Consider the following 6,000-nt stretch of genomic DNA (forward strand, 5'->3'; position numbering starts at 1 on the left):
TTTCGGTGACGTCAGTCTAGCTGTTAGCAGGATGCGTAACAGAAGCTGCGTGTGTGATGTACTAATAAACTGTTTAGTGAGCAGGCAGCCCTGTTTGTGTGTGTGTGTTTGTTGGGGGGGCGGGGGGGAGTTGGTTTGGTTTTTGTCTGTCAGCTAAAGAATGCTTAGTGCTTCAGTGACCTTCACCCAGCCGTCTTGCTCTTCCTCATCTTCGTCTTCCTAACCCTTTGCTTAATCTGCCTAATCATCATGTTACTTGGGGGCTGAACTCGTCTGTGGTGTGTCATGGTAAGTGACAGGAAGAGGGGAGTGATTCAGTACAGACCCCCCCCCCCCCGCCCCGCAACACACACACACAGAAACACCCACCCCCAGCCTCCGGTGCAGCTGAATCCTTTATGTCCATGCAGGGTAGATTCCACATTTACGGCAGTGACAGGCAGGCACAGAAGCATCGCCACTGCCTTCCTGGCTCCACCCCCCCCAGACGCGAAAATACCGTTAGATATAAGCAGTCTGGGGTCATCATGCTGGCAGTTTTAGCCTGCGGGGGGCGCTGTTATGGTGACTTCTTCATTGGTCACCATGGATCAGGGTTTCTTTCGTGAATGTGCTGTACAGCATGTTAGCTTGTAGCAAGGTATGATTCTGCAGATGCCCGGTTGCCCTTGTCAAACAGGGAGAGCAACGACAGGTTGGTCCACTAGGTGGGGTAGTGGTTGAAGAACTGAATTTCTCCTCAGGGTTGGGGGTCACATGGAAAAGGCAGCGCAGCATCTGCTGAGGCGATGGACCGTGCCCTTTACCCTTTTATATAGCTTCTGAAAAGCTTGCATGGCTGAACTTGTTCTTAACGAGTAGAATAGCTGGTTTCTCTTTGGTGAGTGATCAGTGCAAACCTCTGCTAAGATCCCTTAAGATTAACCATGACCATAAACAAGTCCAGCTGTCATCAGCCATTCTGTCGGGGGAACTGTTTCAGGGACCCCAGGATCAGTGGGGAGCCAAAGGTATTTATGGTAGAGGTACAGAAGGCCTGTTAGGAGAGAGAGAGCGTGTGTGTGCGTGTGTGTGTGTGTGTGTGTGTGTGTGTGTGTGTGTGTGTGTGTGTGTTGGATGCCACACAGTGTGCAAACACACACAAAGTATCTACACTGACATCAGCTTGTCGTTCACTTATTTGTTCTTTGCTCCTGATCACAAAGGTCCCTGTTGTCTTGCTTTCTGAAGTAAAAGTCTTAGAGGGGCCTTGTCTCCAAATCACATCACGACACTCAAGATCCTGCCTTCTAGGAACACGCCCCCCCACCCCCCCGCCCCAAACAACTGTCTGTTAGTCTCGCTCCTCAGTTTCCGTTTCAGCCCAGCGGTGCGTAAACTCTTCCGGAAACTTGGGTGGCAGACTTAAGGACTGGACTGGCGGTGGAGGTTGGGGATCTGGGGTGGGGGGGGGGGGTGAGCTTTCTGCAGAGGCACTCGGCCTGCTGGGTGTCACCCGGGGAGACGCCGATCTGGTACTGATGCAGCAGTAACGCCACGGAGGTGACCTTTGTACATCCCTTTGTACATCCCTACCTCCATCTCTTAGTTTATCCCTCAGTTTTCCTCCACCCTTCATCCATCCTTCTTTTGTGGGCCCTCATTCTCTCGTTCCTGCTGGCCCCACTCTTGCTTATCCCAGCTGCTGTCTTTAGCCCTGTCGGTGGGTCCGCCTTACACCCCCCCTTTGCCCCACTCCCCCCCGCCCCTGCCTGTGGCCCCTCTGATACCCCTTCACCCCCCCCCCTACCGTGGCTCCTGGTTTTACTAGATATTAATAGAAGCGACTCAGATAATGGAGTTTCCACCTGTCCCGCCCAGCCAACTGAGTCATCCACAGGCAACCAGTGGATGCGGAGGGGAGGTCAGGGTTTATTAGATTTTTTTTGGCACCTGATCACTTTTCCTTACTGGTTTATGCACGTGTTCTTCCCACCCCCGTCTGTGCTCTGATTCTCTGCTCTGTCTCATGGCCTGGCCATCCTCCGAAATAAGCCCCAGAGAAGGGAGCACAGATGCATTCTGGGCCGGCTGACGTTAGGCCCCGCCCCCCAAGGAGCTTAGCCCGTGAGGTAAGGCCTCTGCTGCGTTCCTGAAGGGATGTGACACGGTCAGCAGGGTGTCGCCACGCGGCACGGCCCCCGGGCTGCTTCCTCTCGTGGCAGCGCGCCGTCATTGGAGCGGCCTCATCTGTATAACGGTTCTCATATGTGGTCTGGAGGTAGCTCTTTTATTTTGTTTGGGATGGCACTTGTTTTTCTGCTCCCGTCCTGAACTGCATCCTCAGGATACAGAGAAGGCCAGATTGCTGGTGGGAAGATGGCAACTTAATCTGTCGGGGGGAGGGAGGGTCCTGCCTGGCCCAGGAGGGTCGGAGCGCTCCTCCTTTCCCCTAATAGACTTTCACAGCACCCCTGACTGAAGCTTTGGGTGTCCAAAACAAGCCTCATTTATAGCAGCAGTAAACATGACCGCACCCCAAGGGCAAAAGAGAGGAAGAAATGCGTAAATAGCTCAACTCTTCTCTGGGGCAGGAAGGTGCTGCTGTTCACAGAATCCATGCCGCGAAGTCTCGTCCCTTAAGCTCCCGCTGATTGGTGGATCGTTACCACCCCCGTGCCCGCCCAGGGGCCCGGGCAGCGGCAGAGAGCCAGGCCCCGTGTGGGAGGCTGTAAAAGAGGGAGCGCATGTGTGGGCCTGCTCTGGGAAGCCATCGCTCCTCACCAGACCTGTTTAGATGCGGCACTTCCTGAACGGCGGGAGCGGAATAGCCAGCGGCATCAGTGACGCTTCTCACTCCGAGGCGGCCATAGTGACCCGATTGTGACCTCGCACGGCCGAGTTAGCGTGCATGACATTTTACAGTCAATCATGTCCAGTCCTTTTAATTCCAGTGTCTTCAAGGCCTTATCTGAGTTTGATTGAAAGCTAGAGGTCCAGGCTGGACTCTTTCCCTGATTCCCTTTTTCTCATTTATTTACTTTTTGCCTTTTCTCCTAATCTGAGCCAGATTTTTTTTCTCCGTTCATGTTGCAAGTTTTTTATTTTTTTAATTTTTGCTCTCCATTTATGTGATGATTTTGTTTGTTTTTATTCTTCATTCTGGTCAGCAGTTCCAAGAACAGAAACACGAGTCAATGAGCTGACGTGACCTGGCCTCAGTATCCTGAGCACTGGGTCTGTCGCTCCGTCAGGTCCAGGCAGAGCGAGGGCCGTAATGATGGCTGGGCCGCACCTGCGCCTCTAGCTGGGCCGAGAGGTGGGCGGGTGGGAATGAGCTTGGCAGTTAGGGTACTGAGCATGGTTTCCTGCATGGATGGATGGATGGATGGATCTTGCTGTACCCTGGGATCCCGTGTTCCTGTGTGTCAGCTGGATTGCCCCAGGCCAGAAGTGACAGTCAGCCTGAAAGAAACTCTGAAAACATGAACATGTATTTATCTCCTATCATCCATAAAAAAAAATATCTTTTTATCTGTCATGGTGGAATTTAGTTGCACAAGCCTCCCCCCTCTTTTGGAAACAGGAGGCCCCCCCAGTGCCCCCCCCCCCCCTCACTGCGTGATGAACCTCCACAGATCTGTTATTTATTGTAGCATCACACTTATCTCTGAATAAAACAAGACGTGTTTTTACAAATATATGGTCCCCTGTGTGTGTCTGTGTGTGTGTGTGTGTGTGTGTGTGTGTGTGCAGAAAGGTCCCTGCTATTTACAGATGCTTCCTCGCTCCGCACGTCCCGCAGAAAGAGGAATGTGGCCCAATGAACGATACATCCTCCCGCGGGGGGAAAAGCGAGAGGCGACCGACCGACGATCAGATACCCGTCTGAAAGCTCGAGATATCACACAGCGAGCGCGCCGCAGGAACACACGGGCGGCGCCGAATCAGGGTCACGGCGCTGATCGTGTGTCCCGTGCCGCCAGATGCTAATCTGCAGGACCTCCCTCCCGGTCCTCAGCGTGTGTGTTCTCACCAGGCGGGCCTCCTGCACGGACGCCATCCCCCAGTCCACAGCATTCTGCACCGCTCCGCCATTTTGGATCCGGACAGTGTGTTTGATGCGTGTTGACCGGCTCGCTGATGGGGGCCCAGGGATTCGTAGTTTCTCCGTATCCAGCGTCTTGAAGGATCAGAGAGGTCGCCTGCCTCGATCCGGCTCCCCCACACCCGCACTGACCCCCCCAGTATAGAAACGATCGAGAGACTGTCTCATGGAAAACTCCTCCTTTGAGTCATGCAGCTCATGTTCTTGCTTTGGATGTAAAAACCAGCATCACGCCTTTCTTATGTGAGGGAAGCGAGATCTGCATCAGCGATTTCACTCCTGTGTTTGACTCACTGTTTATACATTGGTGTTTACAGTGCACATCATGCTGATTGTATTGTTTGGGGGATACACTCACAGGTAGATAAAGTGTGTGTGTGTGTGCGTGTGTGTGTGTGTGTCTCCGCTCCCCTGGGCTCTGCGTCCCTGTGCGTGTCAGTCACTTTGCCGCACAGAGTTTATCTTCTGCTTGATGATGCCATTTTGCACATTTCTGATCGTGGGATGGATTGTAGAACAGAGGAACATGAGTGTTAAAAACAACTTAACATCAGATAGAACAGGAGCATTAAGAGGAGCAGGAGTGTTAACACCTGGAGCGTTAAGAGGAGCAGCAGTGTTAAGTTGAACTGCCTTATCCAGAGTCACGCTTGGCTGGACTTGACTTTTCTCCCAGCATGCCTAGCTGCTGACTGCGCTCCTCCTATTCGTTGGCAGACACACTCCCCGTGTCCCGGCTGTAGCCAGCGGTACCGGCTCCTCCTCAGGGTGGCCGTCCGCTCCCCCGGCTTGGACTGGCTCTCGATTTAATTAAAGCCCGTCCCGCCAGGAGCCGATTGAAGAGGTCCGGCTTGGCAACCCCTCAATCGGCCCCCGCGGGCCGCCCCGCTGCTATCAGGCAGGCGCCTTGTCCCCCTACAGGGACACAGCATGTCCTCAGTAATTCCTTCAAAATGAACAGCTCGGGGTGGGGGGGGGCGTAGCAAGGCAGCACCTGTACGGTGTGATTTTGCCAAAGGATGCCGGAATCCAGCAGCGATAGTAACCCCCCCCCCCACCCACATGGAGGGCAGGATGACCAGGACTTGGGGTCTGGTACCTGGACAGCTAAAGAGTCATTATGAGGGTCTTTTATTTTGAAATTACCATTAGGATCCAGTGTCCATGACTCCACAGATACAAACAGTTAGCACACACATGGAGCGCGTCCCACCCTTTCCAGAGTAAGGGGAGGCCTGGATCTACTTTTTGGCTTAACATTCTGTTTTTGTATATCTAGTCCAGCTGTCTTATTCCTAATTTTTGAACACTACTGCCAGGAATGATGACTTCATCGCTGGTTAGCATCGCCGCTAACCCCAAATCCATGCCACATTGCAACACAGTTAACAAATACCTCTGCTGGCATGTACTTCTTTTAATAGCCTGGCTGGGTTGCCAGGTTAGCCTCGAGGCTCATGCATGTTGCCAGATTTTCACTGAGTGGCGTCAGTACCTGGATGGGTTGTCAGATTATCCTCGAGGCCCAGTTTGTATCTATGCGGGTTGCCAGACTTGCGATGAGCCAGGGTCTGTACCTGGATGGGTTGCCAGATTATACCTCTGAGTGTGTGGTGTCGCCCACATGGAGCAGAGTTGTGGCGTCTGACAGCGAGGTGCAGGTAGATCCTGTCTTCGCCGCTTTGCGGTTACACGAGGCAGGGCCAAGTCGCTCCTGTGAGACGCATCTGTGGTTTGGAGGCGCATCTCACAGGCCTCAGATTGGACAACTTGATGAGCCCATGGGGGATATTTGAGTTGCATAGCACCCATATTAATGCTGAGACATACTTCTGCTGAGCTGCTGAACCACTGTCTCCCGCTGACCGCTCGCTGCCCCTGCTCACTGCCTCTGATCGCTGCCCTCGCTCGCT

The 6,000-nt window shown here is 53.4% G+C and overlaps 1 protein-coding gene across 3 annotated transcripts in view; it reads left to right on the forward strand.

The window, feature by feature from the left end:
- LOC111843232 (mitochondrial import inner membrane translocase subunit TIM16-like) overlaps positions 1–6,000 on the forward strand; it is an 80,301-nt gene that overhangs the window by 55,630 nt on the left and 18,671 nt on the right. The window lies entirely within an intron of this gene.

Source organism: Paramormyrops kingsleyae, chromosome 22, assembly GCF_048594095.1.
Source record: "Paramormyrops kingsleyae isolate MSU_618 chromosome 22, PKINGS_0.4, whole genome shotgun sequence".
NCBI classification, from domain to species: domain Eukaryota; kingdom Metazoa; phylum Chordata; class Actinopteri; order Osteoglossiformes; family Mormyridae; genus Paramormyrops; species Paramormyrops kingsleyae.